Source organism: Leptonychotes weddellii, chromosome 1 (assembly GCF_054177405.1).
Source record: "Leptonychotes weddellii isolate Sample4059 chromosome 1, ASM5417740v2, whole genome shotgun sequence".
NCBI classification, from domain to species: Eukaryota; Metazoa; Chordata; class Mammalia; order Carnivora; family Phocidae; genus Leptonychotes; species Leptonychotes weddellii.
Window position 1 is genome coordinate 157688622 of NC_138369.1, and position 19032 is coordinate 157707653.

The 19032-nt window shown below is 33.9% G+C and overlaps 2 long non-coding RNA genes across 2 annotated transcripts in view; one reads left to right on the top strand and one right to left on the bottom strand.

Annotated features, from left to right (window-relative positions):
- The window catches only part of LOC145716192 (uncharacterized), a 55839-nt gene extending 53989 nt beyond the window's left edge, over positions 1 to 1850 (top strand). The window contains exon 3 of the long non-coding RNA XR_014138695.1: positions 1457 to 1850. This is a non-coding gene — a long non-coding RNA (uncharacterized LOC145716192). The remainder of the gene's footprint in view (positions 1 to 1456) is intronic.
- The window catches only part of LOC145716197 (uncharacterized), a 63980-nt gene that overhangs the window by 10783 nt on the left and 34165 nt on the right, over positions 1 to 19032 (bottom strand). The window lies entirely within an intron of this gene.

Sequence of the window (19032 nt, forward strand, 5' to 3'; positions counted from 1 at the left end):
CAATGCTTTCCAATTCTGAAGGACAACCATTTTTGATCTATGATACTATAGTCTGCCACTATCAATTAATTGCTAGAGTAAAACAAAACATATTGAGACATGAAAGATGCAGAAACTTACTTTCAGGTCAGGATTTCTCAGGAGGCTACTACAGACGGTGCTCTACTAAAACAAGGGAATAAACCAAAACATAGAAAACCATGGAATACAAAAAATAGGAAACCCAGAAGGAAGGTGAAAGGAATTTTGAAAGGAGATGAAAACCAGGCACGGAAGCCCACCAGACCAGAGCAAGTCAACAGGCTGTGAGAAATGCTCCAAAAAACAGAAATGGAAAGAATATCTGATACATTGAACAACTTCAGATATAGACAACAACTGGCAAAGAATTTAGAATAAATAGAAAAGTAAGCAAATATTGAAAAAAACCACCTAGATAATGAGAAAGTCCAGGAAATGTAAAATGTTATGCAAGAAATTAATGTTTCACTCTGAATCAAGAAGTGACAACATATGTTTATTTTGTAGAGTTCTAGAGGTAAATGCCAAAGGAATTAGCTAATAGAATTAAAAATGATTGGAGATGGGAAATGAGGAGGAAGATGCCAGGATCCCATGTGTTTGTGTGTGAGTGTATGTGTGTGTGTGTGTGTGTATGCTGCAAGCCTTGTATGTAGAACTCTTTGATTCATGTAGAATTTATGCATGCATTTATAACTTTGGGGGAAATAAAAACAGCAACAGGTGGCTACTGAAATAACCCAAGCAAGAGATCCTGGTGGCTTGGACTAGGGTAATGATAGCAGAGATGGAAGAGAGTGGGTGGATTTGATAAAGAGAATGAGGAATATTGAACTGTCATGTTTAGCTTTTAGGTTTCTTCATGACCAACAATGTGATAAACATCACCAGAAGAAAAAGAGCAAAAAGAAGCATACATTTTTTTCATAAAACCCTAGCTGGAGGTGACATGAACATATTGAGTAATGACTCAGTATAAGGGTCTGAAACTCAAAGGAAAAATCTAGGCTGGAGATAAAAACCAGGAGTCCTGGGCCCTGATGTAACTCATTAATTATGCCTTTAGCATCTGGAATGGTGCACATGCAGATTCAATCACCGGAAAAAACAGCAAATAAAGAACAGTCTTTCCATTAGCTGTTCATGAACACATATGGTCTCTCTCCATTTTCTCCTCTCCTCTCACATTTCACCTGGTCTTTCTAAACCTCTGGCCTCTTCTCCAGGGTCCAGTTGTCTGTGGTCCTTGAAGTAAAAAAATAAAAAAAAGGGGGTGAATCCTGGCAACATCATAATGGTATAATCTTGCTGTCTTCTCTATAAGAAAACATTTAGGTCTTTATGTTTCTTCAGCCCCACGCATTACAGATTTAATAAGTTCTCTTGTCTCTTTTACTCAATTTTACTACACTCTCTTCCCACCAAATGTTTGCAGGATGGGATGGCGAAGACTATCCTTCCATGTTAAAATGAAACGGAAGGCTGCAAGTTAACCAGAGATAAGAATTTACAGTGAGAACAAAAGAAGGCATAAAAAGAGTCCCGAGTAACATTTAAATGTTGCATAGAGGAGAAGCAGAAAAAATGTGATACAGTGGCCAAAGGAAGAAAAGAGGAAAGCCAGGAGGATTTGGTTTCACTGAAGCCAAGGTAAGAGGATTTCTAGGAAAGAGAAACCAACTATATGGAAAGTTCATGGGATGTTACTTTTCAAGTGAGTCACTAAGAAGGTCCATTAGAATTGACAAAATTGTGGTTAACTGGTGATTTTTTAGCATAAATTCAGTAGAGTGATAGAAATATTGGTGAGAGTGAAAAGTTGTTTAGAAGGACACTGTGACTTCTCCATTTCTCTTTAGACATTTTAAAGTCTTAAAAAATATTTAGTTAAAGCTTAGTATATCCAGAGGTCATGGTGAAGATTTGGTTTAAAATAAGAAGTGATAACACTTACATCTGAATTTTTTCCCTTTTGAAATTAAAGATACCTAGTTTTTACTGTGCCTTCATTTTAAATACACAAACATTAACATATGGAAATATGATGGCTAGTATCCCGAATGAAATGCTTATAAAAAAACAGACAAAAAGCTGCATTTAAAAAAATATTTAACCAAAAAATTTTGCTTCATTTGCATTTTGCTAGTGAAATGTCTGCTTTGCTGGATGCCACTGAATGTAGCACAGTAAATACAAATTTAACCTAAAAGTGATAGAGTAATATATTTTAATATGATAGAAAAAAATCTTACTATTTATTAACCCTCTACTTTATGCAAGACTCTTTGCCTTTAATTATCTAAGTTTATTTATGTAATAATCCAATAAATGGAAAATTATATGTATTGATGAATGGAATTAGAAGAAAATTAAATGAAATTGTTTTTGAATTTGGAAAGACCACTGCATAACACTTTGATTTGTAAGCCAACAATGGAAGAACCCATTCCTATTAGGGTCTGGAAGCATTCAGGTCACGTTGCTTTCAGGATCATTTGAGATACTTCTATTTGAATAGTCTTGGCTTATGTTAAAAGTCTTTATTCTTGCTTTGTGTACATTAGAGGGATGCTTAGCAACCTTGTGTTTGTAATATTTCTGAAGCTCTTGGGTCACTTTCAGTGAATATCAATTCAAACAGCATGGGTCTTGAAAAGGTTGATTTACAGCTTTGCATTTAGAACAAGAACAACACATGTCTTCCTGGGCTCAGGGAAGTCATCTTAATCTCTTCTGTCTCTGTTTTTCTTACCATATCTCCTCCTGCACTATCTGTCTAGATCCTGGATCAAAGGTAAGCAGACCCAGAGTCCTTAAATATTGTATCCTTCTCACTGGTCGGAAAGAGGCCTGCATCCTATTCTATTTGGAGCATACCTGGAGACGTTTTTATCTAGTTCTTTCAGCTGATTCAGAGGGGTTAAAGAGCCAATCTTTTATTCAGGGTCCTCACTTAACCACCATCAACTCAGGCTTTACTACAGCATATAATAAACAGAAAGACTTGGAAAAAAAGAGAGAGAGAGTGCCAAAATTGTGTTTGACTCACTCAGAAACTGGGGTATGGGTAATTTTTTACTCACAGCATGGTTGGAAGAAAAAAAAAAAAGTGCTAACAGTATTAGACCAGCTAAAACCATTGTCCAGAAACCTCTAAATCTCTATTTAAATCCAGGCTAAGGGGAAGGAATGGTGGTAGAGTTGAAGCAGCAATGAGATAATGAAAGGCCAGATTTGTCATGACCTTTGTGTGATCTTGGACAAATCACCTCTCTGTTATGAGGTTCCCTAATCAATAGAATGAGAAGATTCTATTAAATGACTCCAAAGGATCCATTTAGCTCTTATATTCAAATATTCATTTCTACACTCTAGACAAAGCTTGGAGGTGAACTCTGAATATCTAGTTGGTGAGAATATTACTCATAATAATTTTAATGACTCATTGTTGTAGGCCTAAAGAATGGATTTTCAAAAACAGCTCTCCATGGTATTTCAAAATAGCACCATACTCATGACTCAATATTTCTTTATTGAATGTTTGCACAGATAGGCAGAAAGATAGAATAATTTGTTTTACCTTCTGGAATGTAATAGTTTCAATTACTTGCCACATATCTCATGCTTTTAAAAGGAGAAGGACATTTACTTCCCTTCCCCAAATGCCATTTACTTTTCTGTCAAATGTCATTGAATTTTAATAGTAGAAAGTAAAGAAAGATACTCCTTTTTTAAATGTTAAGCTTTTAGGATTAAACAGCAAATAAATGATTAAGTAAAAATAGGTTTTGAAAAGCTTTATTAAGTACCAATGTGAAACAAAAGAAAATTTTTTATGAAATACAAGATGGATGGATTTATTTGCAATATGCTTATGTAAGACACAGTAACTTATGTAAGTCTCAATGGGGCTAGAGTAAAAATGTGTACAATGTGATTTTTTAAAAAGAAAAGTCTAAATGCATGTAATTGGTTCATGAAATTTACTCAGATATGTATGTGTGCAGCCTACACATTAGTGAAGTATTCTTTTTTTAGGCATTTTAAAAGATGATGGTCTGATAATCTCCCATTTGCAGCAACACAGATGGACCTTGAGCACATTATGCTGAAAGATAAGTTAGACAGAGAAAAACAAGAACTGTATGACATCACTTATATGTGGAATCTAAAAGAGTTAAACCTGTAAAAAGCAGAGTAAAACTGTGGCTACCAGGGGATGTGGTAGGGGGATAAGAGTGATAGTGTTTAAGGTACAAACTTGTAACAAGTAGTAAATAAGCCATAGAGATCTAACACACAGTATAATAAATATAGATAAGAATATTGTACTATAGTTATATAATGTGATAAATATCGCTATATCAGCAATCATATTACAATATATAAATGTATCAAAGCAACATGTTGTACATCTTAAATTTACCCAATGTTAAATGTCAGATGTGTTCAATGAAAAACAATGATGGGCTATAGCTTTTGAAATATGTTACAGTTGCTTCATAACATTCTCTGGTGAAAAGCCGTTGTCTTGAGAGCTCTCCCGCTGTGTTGTTAATAATAGTATGATCTTAAATGGAACTATTACCTCCACTCCATAAATCACAATTGTTTTTAATCAAAGAACATTAAAATGAGTTAGTTGCCACTGAGGGATTATTCAGGTTAAAAGGATCTACTTTAAGCAGTCAGATTTAGGTAGAAACACACATTGCTTTTTTTAGGCAAAGACTTGGTTCATAAATCATATTGGGGAAAAGTAGTTCCATTACCAAAGATAAAAGAGAATGCTTCTACTTGTATAGAAGGAGGAAAAGACACAATCTTGAGTGAAATATAGGTCCCATCACTGGACTTGTACTAAGGGCATCTGCTTTATAAAGTTCAGTTCTGCTGCCCAGAACCCTGGATACATGCAAAAAGAAAAGAGTTCTGGGGAGGGTGATATTAAACCTAATTACCAATTCTACCTTTGAAGATTTCCAGTACTTTCAACTACCTGACTTTTTTTTTATCTTAAAAATATTTCACAAACTTTTGTGGATAGTAATTGTGTGTTTAGTATCCACTAATTGTAAAAACACATAAGGCCAAAAATCTATCATGAATTCAGAAACCTCAAAGAAGCCGTCTTAAGTCAAAACAGTATTTACATACTGAGATATTATAAATATATGTGAGATATATGTGTGAGACATAGTTTATTTCATCTCTAAGCAATTCCTGGTACATTTATGGATTAGTATATTCAGTGAGGCATAGCTCTCATATTTCCAAAGCCTGTAGTTCTCATACTTTCTGCAACGCAATAGACGTAATGGATAAGATTCCTATTTGTTATATGGCATGGAATATCGGACATATGAAATTGTGCCAGAGTTGTTTTAGGTGAGTCATTCTAAGAGCAGTTAATGATTATGTCAATAATTAACACAGCTATTTAAAGATCTCACCAATATTGTGGGTTATGCTTCTGGCTCAGTAACTATAACACCATCTCTTTCCTCTGGCTAAAGAAAGCCTTTAATAATGCATCCTATGAAACTGATGCATTTTATAGCCGCTCTTGAATCTGCTATAATTTTTAAGTGTTAATCATACATGTTGTCCTTTTCTATTTTTGCAAAGTGACTCAAAATCTATCTCACAATTGTAGCTATGTCCCACTTGAAAACCACTAATAGCTAATAGCTTTGCTTTTGAATCATACATTTGCATGCATGGGGCCAGGGTCAGGCTGCACCCAACATTTCCTACGACTTCTATGAATCTCATGAAATTCTGTTAAGCAAAATATAAATATAACTGTTCTCTATATGACCACATAGATAAAATTACAGTATTCAGCTAAAGACTTAAAAGATTCAGTTACATCTGATTGACCTAACTCAAAAATGCTGGAATGAATTGCAAAGATATGCTCATCGATCAGCTCTTGCACAGGGGGCATTTAGGAAAAGACATATGCTTATGTAGCAGCAGGTCAATTCTCAGCATGCTGCTATAATTTCATGCTTTGGTGTGTGTGCTTAATGACAAGTGGCATGAGAACCAGAACTGCCTTAGAGAACACAAGGCCACTTTCCTAGGTTCTAAAGCCTTGATCAGTTTTAGAAGATGATACCTCTCTAAAAGATGTTCTCATGAACCAAATCACTATTTCCTATCTTAAGATAGTCTTTATTTACTGAAAATCTACATTTATTTTCAAGACCTATTTCATTGGGTTATTTGATTTTTTTTGCCTGTTTAATTGTTGGAGCTAGAGATGCTAAGTTGACATGCAACTGGATAACACTATTTTCTTTATGGCACCAAGAATGAAGAGGCCTAAAAGAAAAGGGGTAAATACAAACTATGAGTTAGGTGAAGTTTGTCATTGATAACACTGCCCTCTCCCCAGTTGCCAGTGTTTTCTGCTCTATGTCTTATGCCGAAAATCTCATTACTCACAGAAACTCAATTGTTCTGAATCTTGGGGTCTTGTCTTTTGTTTCAAAAATGCTCTTTGAAAAGAATCTGAGACTCATCCATTTTTTATTACTGAGGTGAATTTACTATTGAGCTCATGAAGTTTAAGCTTCAGGTCCCTTCTGTTACACAGCAGCCCCAAATCCTGTACCTAATTTTTATTCATAATTCTTTTTTTTTTTTTTTTAAAGATTTTATTTATTTGACAGAGAGAGCACAAGCAGAGGGAGAGAGAGGGAGAAGCAGGTTCCCCGCTGAGCAAGGAGCCCGATGTGGGACTCGATCCCAGGACCCTGGAATCATGACCTGGGCCGAAGGCAGCCGCTTAACCAACTGAGCCACCCAGGTGTCCCTTTATTCATAATTCTGCATTATTTTTTAAAAAGAGAATTTCAGCTCTCACAAAACTTGAGTCAGCCCCCACTCATGCAGTTTATTCTGGCGGCCCTTCCAAAGGCCAGGAATTTACACAGAGCCCGAAACCTACAAACAGAGGCAAGATTGTCACCAATGAATTTCAGGTATATGCCGATGAGGAGCAAACAACCTTTCCAGAATTTGAAATCAAGTATTTCTGCATTGATACAGTGCTATCTCAATGGAGTGGATTTACATGGGGGTCCTCTGAATCGTTCTCTCTTGTTCCCTGTGGCATGACAAGGTGTTCTTTTATTTGTGAAAAATTTGAAATAATAATAACAATAATGGCAAGAATAGTTAGCTATTATTGAACACTTACTAAATCCTTTTCAAAACTGTGGCTTCCACTATCAAATTTAAGTAAACTTACTGAAGAAGTTTCCAGAATATCAGATATGAATCAGAAAGTAAAGATAATTCGGGTTTTGGAGGTAGCTTTTGGGTTCAGGAAATGTAAGAGCAATTTGTTTATTTGTTTGTTTAAGTTCCTGGAAAATATAGTCAATATTTTGAGCTAAATTTAAAAAATTTTCTTTTTAAATATGTAATAAAGTCTCCTTTTATCACCTTGAATTACCATATTTCAGGATACAACAAGACCAAAAAATCACAGACAGACTCTTCCAATTGGAAGTCATCTTAGATTACAAATTTCAATCTCTCATCTATTTTGTGAAGATCCTCTCTACCATTTTAACAGAGAGACCATTTAGCTTCAGTTCTATTGTTTATAAACATCTCCAGTTTTCAACCAAATCTGTCTCTCTATAGCAAGGGTAAGCAAATTATAGCCTTTGGGCCAAATTCTGCTCTGTGGCTTGTTTTCCTATAACCCACAAGCTAAGAATAGATATTACTTTTGTTTTAACTAATTATTATTATTTTTAATTTTAAACTTTTTATTAATAATCACAGTGAGTTTTGTATTTAATGATTTTGAATTTAGGATAACTGTCTTTCTAGGTCTTTTTTTTTCTTTTTTTCAGAGTAACTAGACTAGAATTGAATAAGGATTTTTAAAACTTTACTCTTAAATCTAGAATGGATTATTTCATTAAAATAGAATTTACCACATATAATTTTAAGTTTTCAATGAATGTGATTATTTCCTTAATGTTGAAGAATTATCCTTACATACCAAGCACTCATTTCCTACCTTCAAACTCACCTTCCTTCTAGCATAATTTAAAAAATTTCTTTAATTGAAGTATAGTTGACACTCAATATTACATTAGTTACAGGTGTACAGCATAGGGATTCAACAATTATAAATATTACAAATTCTCACCATGGTAAATGTAGTTACCATCTGTCACCACACGATGGTATTACAGTTTTATGAACTATATTCTATAAATTTTCATCTCCATGACTTACTTATTTTATAGCTGCAGGTTTATATCTCTCAATTCCCTTCACCTGTTTTACCAACCCTCTCTGTGCCCCCCCTTAGCCCTCCACCCCCCGTCTGGCAACCACCAGTTTCTTCTTTGTATTTATGAGTCTGTTTCTATTTTGTTGTTGTTGTTGTTATTTATTTGTTCAATTTTTTTAGATTCCACATGTAAATGAAATTATATGGTATTTGTTTTTCTCTGACCTATTTCACTTAGCATGATACTCTCTAGTCCATCCATGTTGCCAGAAAAGGCAAGATTTCATTCTTTTTTATGGCTGAGTAATATTCCATTGTTTATATATACCACATCATTTTTATCCATTTATCTACTGATGGACACAATTTGCTCTTGTATCTTGGATATTGTAAATAATACTTCAATAAACATAGGGGAACGTATGTCTCTCCACATTAGTGTTTTCATTTTCTCTCAGTAAATATTTAGAAGTGGAATTGCTAGGTCATATGGTATTTCTATTTTTTAATTTTTTGAGAAATCTACATACTGTTTTCTATAATGGCTACACCAATTTACATTCTCACCAACAATGCATAAGAGTTCTCTTCTCCACATTCTTGATAAGACTTGTTATTTTTTATCTCTTTTCTTTTTGATACTAGCCATTCTGACTGGTGTGAAGTGGTTTTGATTTTCATTTCCCTGATGATTAGTGATGTTGAGCATCTTTTCATGTGCCTGTTGGCCTTCTGTATATCTTCTTTAGAAAAATGTCTATTCAAGTCCTCTGCCCATTTTTAAATCAAATTAGTTGTTTTGGTGTTTAGTTGTATGAGTTCTTTATCTAGTTTAGATAATTAACCCTTTATTGAATATATCATTTGCAATTATCTTCTACCATTCAGTAAGTTGTCTTTTTATTTTGTTGATGGCTCCTTCCTTTATGCAGAAAGCTTTTTATTTTGATGTAGTCCCAATTGTTTATTTTTGCTTTTGTTTTCCTTGCCTGAGGAGACATATCCAGAAAAATGTTGCAATGGCTGATGTTCATGAGTTTATTGCCTGTGTTTTCTTTTACGAATTTCATGGTTTCAGGACTTACTTTTAGGTTTTAATCCATTGTCCGTTTGTTTGTTTGTTTGTTTATATGGTGTAAGAATGTGGTATAGTTTCCTTCTTTTGCAGGTAGATGTCCAGTTTTCCTAGCACCATTTATTGAAGATACTGCCTCTTCCCCATTGTATATTCTTGCCTCCTTTGTTGTAGATTAATTGATCATGTAAGTGTGGCTTTATTTCTGAACTCTCTTTTCTGTTCTATTGATCTACAGATCTATTTTTGTGCCAGTGCCATATTGTTTTGATTACTATAGCTTTGTAGTATAGTTTGAAATATGTGACTGTGATACCTCTGCTTTGTTCTTCTTTCTCAAGATTGCTTTGTCTATACAAGGTCTTTTGTGGTTCCACACAAATTTTGGGATTTTTTTGTTCTAGTTCTGTGAAGAATACTATTGGTATTTTGATTGGTATTGTGCTGAATCTGTAGATTGCTTTGGGTAGTATAAACAGTTTAACAATATTCATTATTCCAATCCATGAACATGGTATATCATTCCATTTATTTATGTCATCTTCAATTTCTTTCATCACCATTGTATAGTTTTTAGAGTATGTATTACATTTTTAAATGGTTGAGAAAAATCAAAGGAAGAATAATTAATGACACATGGCAATTATACAAAATTCAGATTTATGTGTCTATAAGTAAAATTTTATTGGGACACAGCCATGTTCATTATATTTATTTACTATGGCTGCTTTCATGAAACAAGGCAGAGATGAGTAGTTGTAACAGGTAACCTATGGATCGCAAAGCCTAAAATATTTACAGTCTAGCCTTTTACAGAAAAAAAAAAGTCCTGATTTTTTAGGAGCCACAAAAAATAAATTTATTTTCTTTTAATCGCAGACTCCTTGCCCTGGTTCTCTCTTTCTCTTTCTTTGAATTTGGGGGATATCTTTATTTTGCTTTCACATTTTTTTCTTAATTGAAGTAATTGTAGAGTCACATGAAATTTTATGAAATACCATAAGATAGCCTTTGTATATTTTTCCCAGTTTTCCCCAATGGTAACATTTTACAAAACTATAGTATAATATTACAATCAAAATATTGGCAGTGGTAACCATCTTTTGATTTTATTTAGATTTCCTAAGTTTTATTTGTACTCATTATGCATGTGTAAGTTCTACACAGTTTTTCTCACCCATGTATGTTGCAACATAGTCAGGATATTGAACAGATTCTTCTCTTTTATTCTTAATCTTTCATACTTTTATTCATTCTTACATGGCATAGTTTGAGACTTCTGTCCATCTTTGCTAATTTCTGGTAGCTTTGGAGTTTATCAATATCCCCTTTAAAGTATCTATGTTACATACAAAGGGTTGCAATTTTCAAAAGAATATAGAAAATATTACTGATGAAGATGAAGTTTAAAGCAAGATAAGAAATACATAACTTTGACAAATGTCAGAAACTATTATGCTATTCTTTAGGAAAAACCAATTGTGATGTGCCTAAGCAAAGTTGAAAAGTAACACAATAGTCAAAATGCAAGAGCCAAATTTAAATATGCATCGAATGCAGTCAAAGAATCTAAACAATCCAAATCAATAATAAAGTAGAGAAAAATTATGAAAGTACCCAGAACTTAGAAAGAATAGCAAATGGAGGGTGGGGGAAGAGAAGGAAGGAAGGGAGCAAGGGAGGGAGAAGAAAAGAAGGAAGGAAGAAAGGAAAGACGGGTCATGTATTACTAGGTATGAAGGATAGAGAATATGATCCAACATATAAATAATTATTTCTAAAGAATAAACCAGAGCAAATAAAACATAAGCAACCAAAGTATTATATGGAATGAAACTTCTCTATGATGAATAAAAACATGTATGTAGAGGGGCATCTGGGTGGCTTAGTCATAAGCGTCCAACTTTTGGTTTTGGCTTAGGTCATGATCTTATGCATAGTGGGACAGAACCCTGTGTGGGGCTCCACACTCAGTGAGGAGTCTGCATGAAAGATTCTCTCCCTCCACGCCTCCCTCCACTCTTTCATGAACACGTGTGCACTCTCTCTCTCTCAAATAAATAAATATTTTTTTAAAAAACATGTATCTAGAGATTAAAAGTATCCATTATTAATATGTCCCAAGTAACATTAATAATAACAATAATGATAATAGTAAGAAGAGACCTATACCTAGATATATACTAGTAACACTTTAAATCTCCATATACATAGAATTCCAAAAGTTTCTTGGCAGGAAAAATAAAACAGGTAACTAAAAAGGAACCTCAGAAATTTGAGGGAAATATGTTTTGACCTGATAATTATAAATTGATATAGCCATTTACTTACAAATGCAAGAATAATCAATTTTCAGATAATCACAAGTTCAGAAGGCATACTATTCACGTGTATTTTCTGATGGGAAAAAGTTATGTATCTGCACTAACTGAGCAGTAATTCAAAATATAGAGAAAAAATACAATACTATAAAATTATGTGATAAAAGGGCTGTGTGAAGCAAACCCATGTTACTTTGTTTTCCTTGATTAATTACTTTTGTTTCAGTAGGCCAAACCAACAGTTGTTATCTTTACTAGAACTACATCTTAAATTAATAAAAATGATCATGCTCTACAGGATTTAAAAAATATACCCTAAACATTTTCTAGCATCTCATTTCTTGAGCCTTTTTTTACTTTTCATTAACCACAGTCTTAGTACTCCCGATAATTATTTTTTTCTAATTTATCATTCACTTTAACTCCATAACATTGATTCTTAAAAACTTTTTATTTTTAAGTAGTTGTAGACTTACAAAAACTTGCAAAAATAGTAGAGTTCCTTCATATTCCTCATCTCCTTTCCATTAATAATCACACCTCACATAACCATGGTACTATGATCAAACTAAGGAAATTGGTATCCCTATGATACTATTAACTAAAATACAGACATTCAGTTTCAGCAATTGTCCCACCATCTTTTTGTCTGTTCTAAGATTGGTTCCAGGCTTTCACATTGTATTTAATTGTTATTTAATTTATTCTTAGTTACAATTAGAACAGTTAGAACAGTTCCTCAGTTTTTTTTTTGTTTTGTTTTGTTTTTTGTTTTTTGTTTTTCTTTTTTTGGTCATTCGGGACCTTGGCACTTTTGAAGAGTACTGGTTAGGTATTGTTTTTAATTCCAACAGGTAGTTCTCTGAGGTCAACTGGAATGAATACAGAAAAATAGGTGTCTAATTTTGAAAAATATGAAAGTGAGACCCATCTAGTGGACAAAATATTGTATCACACAATAACCAGATGCTGCTTTATCTTTCTGTGTAGATATAGATACAGATACATATATAGATACAGATACATATATAGATACAGATACAGATATAGGTATAGATATATAGATACATACACATGTGATGTAAAGTATAAGCCAATCAAATATTTTCTACTTGAATTATTTGCCAAAATAAAAATTGCAATAACCAATTTTATAATCCAGTATTAACTATCTTATGAAACCAAGCACATACCTAGAAAACTCTAAAGATTGTTTTGGAAAATACTAATCTCAACTCTTATGAAAATTTATCTATGTGTATTCCTAATGTTTTCCAGATAATGGACTTTCACAGTTTTGGAAATTACACTGAGTAAGGGCCTAGCATTTATGTGTATTTTGATAACTTTGCATCATTCTGTGGCAAATATAATCTCTGCCTGTTGGTCAGTGTCAAACAATGAAGGAAAACTACCAGGAATAAATCAAACTGTTTTTATTACAGGTAACTAGTCTTTTGAATGAATGGAATTTACTTGTAATTTATTTGGTAAAAGAATCTGAATTCTCTTAAAGGTGGCAAATAGAGCAACTTAATACTTTTCTTAAGTGTAGAAGTTCCATGAGAGCCATAATATGTTTCTTTCTTTTGTATTGAGAAGGTTTTGGTAGACAAGTGATGGCTGAAGGAAGAGAATATGTAATTGTCTTAAGCCATGGAGTTCTGAAAATTTTCAGTAGACATACTACCTTAACCGTAAGTTAAGGGAAGGAAATCATAAAGTTTAGACAAAGTAGGCAAATGGAATTGGGAGCCATTCAAATCAAAATCAGATAAGAATAAAAAAGAATTTTATAAATAGATAAAATGTCCCCTTTAGCTAAACCCTGAAGTGCACCTTCTGGTTTCATTTCCATTTATATTTACCAAAAGTAGTTTTCTGTCATGAAAAACAATTTTTCCCCTTTCAGTGAAATCTTTAAAATGTAAACTGTTAGGTATCTCTAGGCTCCTCTAGAATGCACAGCTGGAAAAACAAGGATGTTTAAACCCTCAAATGGTTTGGGTCTATTTCAAGGTTTTGTTCTTGGCCTTATGCAGGAACCAAAAAGTTGCCCTTGGCTTCTAAATTTGGGGATGACAATTTAAAACATTCAAATACGTGTTTCATTGGTACATACTATGTATATAAATTGTCCATTTAAAAATATTTAATATTTACCAACTTTAATAAAAGACTAGAAATATATACATATATATGTGTGTGTGTGTATATATATATAATAATAACATTTGGTTTCTGTGAAAGTGATATTTTTTCCCTAAGCCTGGGCATTGCTGATAGCAATGCATTGCATATGTGCATATGTTTAGGCACATTATTTTTTCTTAAAGTTGGTAATTTTTGGTTTAATATTCCCAATATGGTTAAAAATTAATGTATTGATATATTTAACATGAAGTTAACAAGATAGTATAAAAACTCCTTATGCATGAACACTCATATAAGAATAATAATAATAAAAAGATATTATCCTTTGTAACCATGTAAATCAAACCAGGCAGCTGGTGCTTGGCAGTTAGAAAAGACCCACAAAATTATTCTTCCAAATTATGATGAGTAAGTGAACCCAAAGTGACCCCTGGCACAACTGGATAACAAGTTAGTCAAAGAAAGAATTACTAGCAATTATGTTTTCTGATTGCCTACAAGCAGACAACAAAATTTGTGGTTGGTGTAATCTCATGTATGTCTGTTTTCTTCTTGGTCTGGCCCCTTGAACATCATGGACAAAATAAAAAGGCTTTATTTTTTCCTTCAGCATCAGGGTATATATTCATTAACTCTCTCCCTGCCCATCTTAGGTTCTGAATATAACTTCTGTAATGTGTATGAGATTAAATTGCAAAAATCAACTGTTGTGAATTTCCTACTATTAAAGCTTTTATATTTAGTAGTAAATAACTGCTGAATGAGCCATTCCTGGAAGCATATTTTGGTAGATTTGGGAGGAAACAAGCAAACCAAAATGAGAAAAGAATTGATGAGATGATGGAAGAGATGTGATGTCCTGAGACCAACTTCTTCCACTTCACAATTTGGCCTGAAACAGCCTTGATAGAAATAATTGGATTTGGACCCTGTCACTCGTCATTGCTTCATATCTTAGTTGTGATGTGGGGTAGAACAGTATTGTAAAGACATTAATAATGTTTCCTTTTGTGTTTCCCACCTGGATTTATTCTCTCCCTTCCTCTGGATGTCAACAGAAAGACTTGGCTGTCTTCATCATTTCCAAGAGGGAAGTGTCAAAATACAAACACAATGACCAGAATGGGCATATCAACAAAAACAATAGCAATTTTAAAAAGAGAAAATATTTGAGCTCTTTCCCAGCTTTGATGTTCAGATGCTTAAGGCCTTGAGGGCACGGAGAAGATTTGAGATATAGATAAAGATATGTGAAGGAAAAATTATTCCCTTTTCCATGATTTCTTCCAATGGGAGAGAAGAGAGAGAGAAAAGATGTTAGAAGAACAAAGATTGGAAGGTATGTAGAAATGGAGAAAAAGATTGATCATGTACCTCTTGTCTATGGTTAGAGTCTTGAGATGTTGACCTCTAGCCCAGAAACCATAGAAATTGTTGCAGCAATTTCTGTGATCCTAACATATCATGGAAGCACCATATTAATAGGAAATAACAAACTTACTTGCAGGGACCACCAGTGTAGGAATTTCAGTGCTGAGCTTAATGGTCTGATGACTAAAGACTATACGCAGCAATGCATGGATGGAAGAATTAAAAATGTGGTTCCCTACCCCCTAAATACTTGGAATTACTTAAGTCTCTCAAAACATGCACCAGCCCCAGGGAAAGAGGCAGGAGCCTAAATTGACTTAAAACAATTTTCTCCTACATTGATAAAATGAGTGCTGAAAATAAAATTAATTTGTGTAACAAAAAAGTAAGCTATGTTTCTTGCACACTGATTTCTTGCATACTTACTAAGATTTATACCAACTATTAACACACACACACACGTAGCAAACATCTTGTAATAAGGGAAGACTTCACACTATTTGCAAAGGTGGCAACATTTAGCCAAGTTTGAAGGATGAATAAGAATGTGTCAGATAACATAACATAATAAAATTTTTAAAAATAAAAAAAAAGAATGTGTCAGATATATAATGGATGAGGAGCATTTAAGAAAAGGGAGAGTAAATACAATCCCGTAAAAGGATGAGAGAGAATTGTATGTTTGAGTAAGATCAAGAAGTAACTTAGAGTATAGTCACCTAGGAATTATCAGAGAGCCATGAGGATGGAAAAGTAGACACAGCTGGAATATTAAAGTCCTTGCTAAGAAGTGTTGGTTTAGTCCTACAGTTGGTAAGGATCTGTTAAAATATTTTAAGCAGAGAGGTGGTATGAACAAATTTGATTTTTATAAGGATAACTCAGGTACAGTGTGTAGGATTCTTTGAAAGATGTTGAGAATACAGGCAGACAGACCAGTTGGTACGCTGATGAGAAACTATGGTTTAAACTATGGGAGTGGAGATAGAAGACAGTTGAGATTTACTTGGCATGTGGATTGATGAGACTTGGCAGGTTAGGCATTAGTTATGAGGGAGAGGTTGATGATATCTCCCAGGTTCTGAATGGAATGTTAGTGTAATTAATCAAGCAAGATAAGGAATACAGGGAGGAGATATGTAAAGATGACCAGTTGACTATTGGAAAGAGATCTTGGATTTCTGGAAGATTTCTTGACTAAAAGCAGATTAGGGAAATTCCATAACCACAAAACATGTTTTGGGTAAATTTGTATAGATTTTCCAATATTTGCAGTCTTTACCGTGCCTTCCCTACTTCTCTGTCACCTTCCTTCTTCAACCTTGAATCAGGCAACAAAATCTGATATTTTCTTTTCTTTTTTTTAAATATATAAACATTTTCCTTTTATTTTTTTAAAGATTTTTTTGATCCAATTTCTTTTTTCTTTTTTTTTACTATTATGTTCAATTAGCCAGCATATAGTACATCATTAGTTTTTGATGTAGTGTTCAACAATTGTTGTTGTTATACAACAACACCCAGTGCTCATCACCACACTTGCCCTCCTTAATACCCATCACCCCGTTACCCCATCCCTCCATCCCCCTCCCTTCTGTAACCCTCAGTTTGGTTCCTGGAGTCCAGAGTCCCTCATGGTTTGTCTCCCTCTCTGATTTCTTCCTATTCAGTTGGGAAAACTGAATGGGAAAATCTGATATTTTCAATGCTGCTCAAATTTGATGTCTCCTGTGCCTCTGACTTTGTATTTGATTTCAACTTGCCTTTTATTGCACTTTTTCTCTATTGATTTAATTTTGGAATCTTGAATATACTACTCTTGCCTCAGGATGGTTTGAAATAACTTTGCCCTGCTTTGTGGAGGAAAATAGGCCATGAACCATTCCAGCAAAACAGGAAAATAATAGACTGGGAGGAAATGCATTTCTGTACACTGTAGACAGAAAATCACCTTGCTGATGGACCAAGCCGGAATTCATTCACCAACCAAACAGGTGGCAGCTACATAGAACCAATTTACTGCCAGATATACCAATTGCTCCAATTCTTGTAATAGTTAAAATATATCTCATTCTAGGCTCATATTTTAAGTGTTTTACATGTATTAGTTCATTTAGTCCCTGCCTTAACCCTATGGAGTAGTTACTATCATCATTCCCAATTTACAGATGAAGAAACTGAGACACAGAAAAATTAAATTAAATTGATCAGTGTCACACAGTTACGTGGATTCAAATCTAAGCAGTATAGCTCCAGAGACTGCTCTTACTTGATATACAATGCTCATTTACATTAGTTTCCTATGCTGCTGTAACAAATTACTACAAACCTAATGGCTAAAACAATACAAATTTACTCCCTTCCAGTTCTGGAGTCCAGAAGTTCAAAAAGGCCTTAGTGGATTAAAATCAAGGACTGTAGTCCTTCTGCAGGCTCTAGGGAAGAATCCATTTCTTAACCTTTTCCAGCTTCTAGAGGCAACTTGAATTCCTTGGCTTGTAGTTCTTTCTTTCATCTTTGAAGTCAGCAGTATAGCGTATTCAAATCTCTAACTCTGCTATCATTGTCACATCTCCTTGGCTGACTCTGATCCTCCTGAATCCTCCTTATAAGAAGACCTATGATTAAACTGGGCCCACCCAATAATCCATAATAATCTTCCTACCTCTAGATTCTTATCTCAATCACATAAAACAATCTATTCACAGGTTTCAGTAATTAGGGTGTGGATATCTTTGGGGGAACACTATTCGCTCTGCCACACCATTCTTCACAGATAGGGAGGATATCTTCTCCCTGGAAGACCTCAATATTAGTCTTCTATGTTTCTACATTTCTGCAGTTATTTTAAATGAAAGGAACAGAGTGCATTCACGCACATGCACACTTGACCACTCCCTACAACATGATTTTCCAACATGGAAAAGGAAGGTTGCATTAAACACATGAAATTACATGGATGAGATCTGGTACTATGATGGTTAACATCTAAACTCTTGCCTAGACACTCAAGGAGCACCAACTTCTTCAACTGTATATCTGCATACATTCCTTGCACATATTTTGGTTTATTTATTGATTTGATACCACTCTGTTTTCCAAAGACTTTAAAGTAATGAATCCCCACTGAATCTGGGTCAGGATTATAATCTTAAATTATTTTGGTGGTAATGTATTCTCACCAAACATGTAGGAAGATACCAAATATATAGTGTTTTGGAGTGGTCTATGCTTCATTCCAGAATTCCTACACTTGAGTCAAGCGTAGGTTAAAAAAATTAAAGTCAGGAATCACTCCATGATCCTTTAAGGTAGCATAAGGTTATATTCTCTGGAAGAAGAATTGTTGACAAGAGACCAAGGTCAAGGATTCCTTGGCCATTGTTTTATAATAGACTAAGCATTTAGCTGCCATTCACCTAAATAAATCTTTCATAGTTTTATTACATTCCCAGATGAACCACAACATAGAATTATATATTTAAATAATGTGAGTAAAACTCAGATGTTTCAGTAGCATTGTTTTAAATTTTGTCTCTATTTTGGGAATATTTACAGAATATTCTAGTGCTAAATCTTTTTATCTTTTTCACATAAAGCAGATGAATCTACCTTTAAGTCATTGTTCTATTTGGAGACAGTCCTGAATTATGGCTGACTTTCAATGGCCTTCAGTCCTGAGCTTTCTATTTATCAGTCTGTAGCTTTTTTATTCCTCCCACATACATATTACCTGTAGTCTTCAGAAACAAGTAGAAACAATCTCTTTTCTTTTTATTCCTTGTGCTGTAGAATAAAAATAGCAAGTTTTTGTATATGAGTTG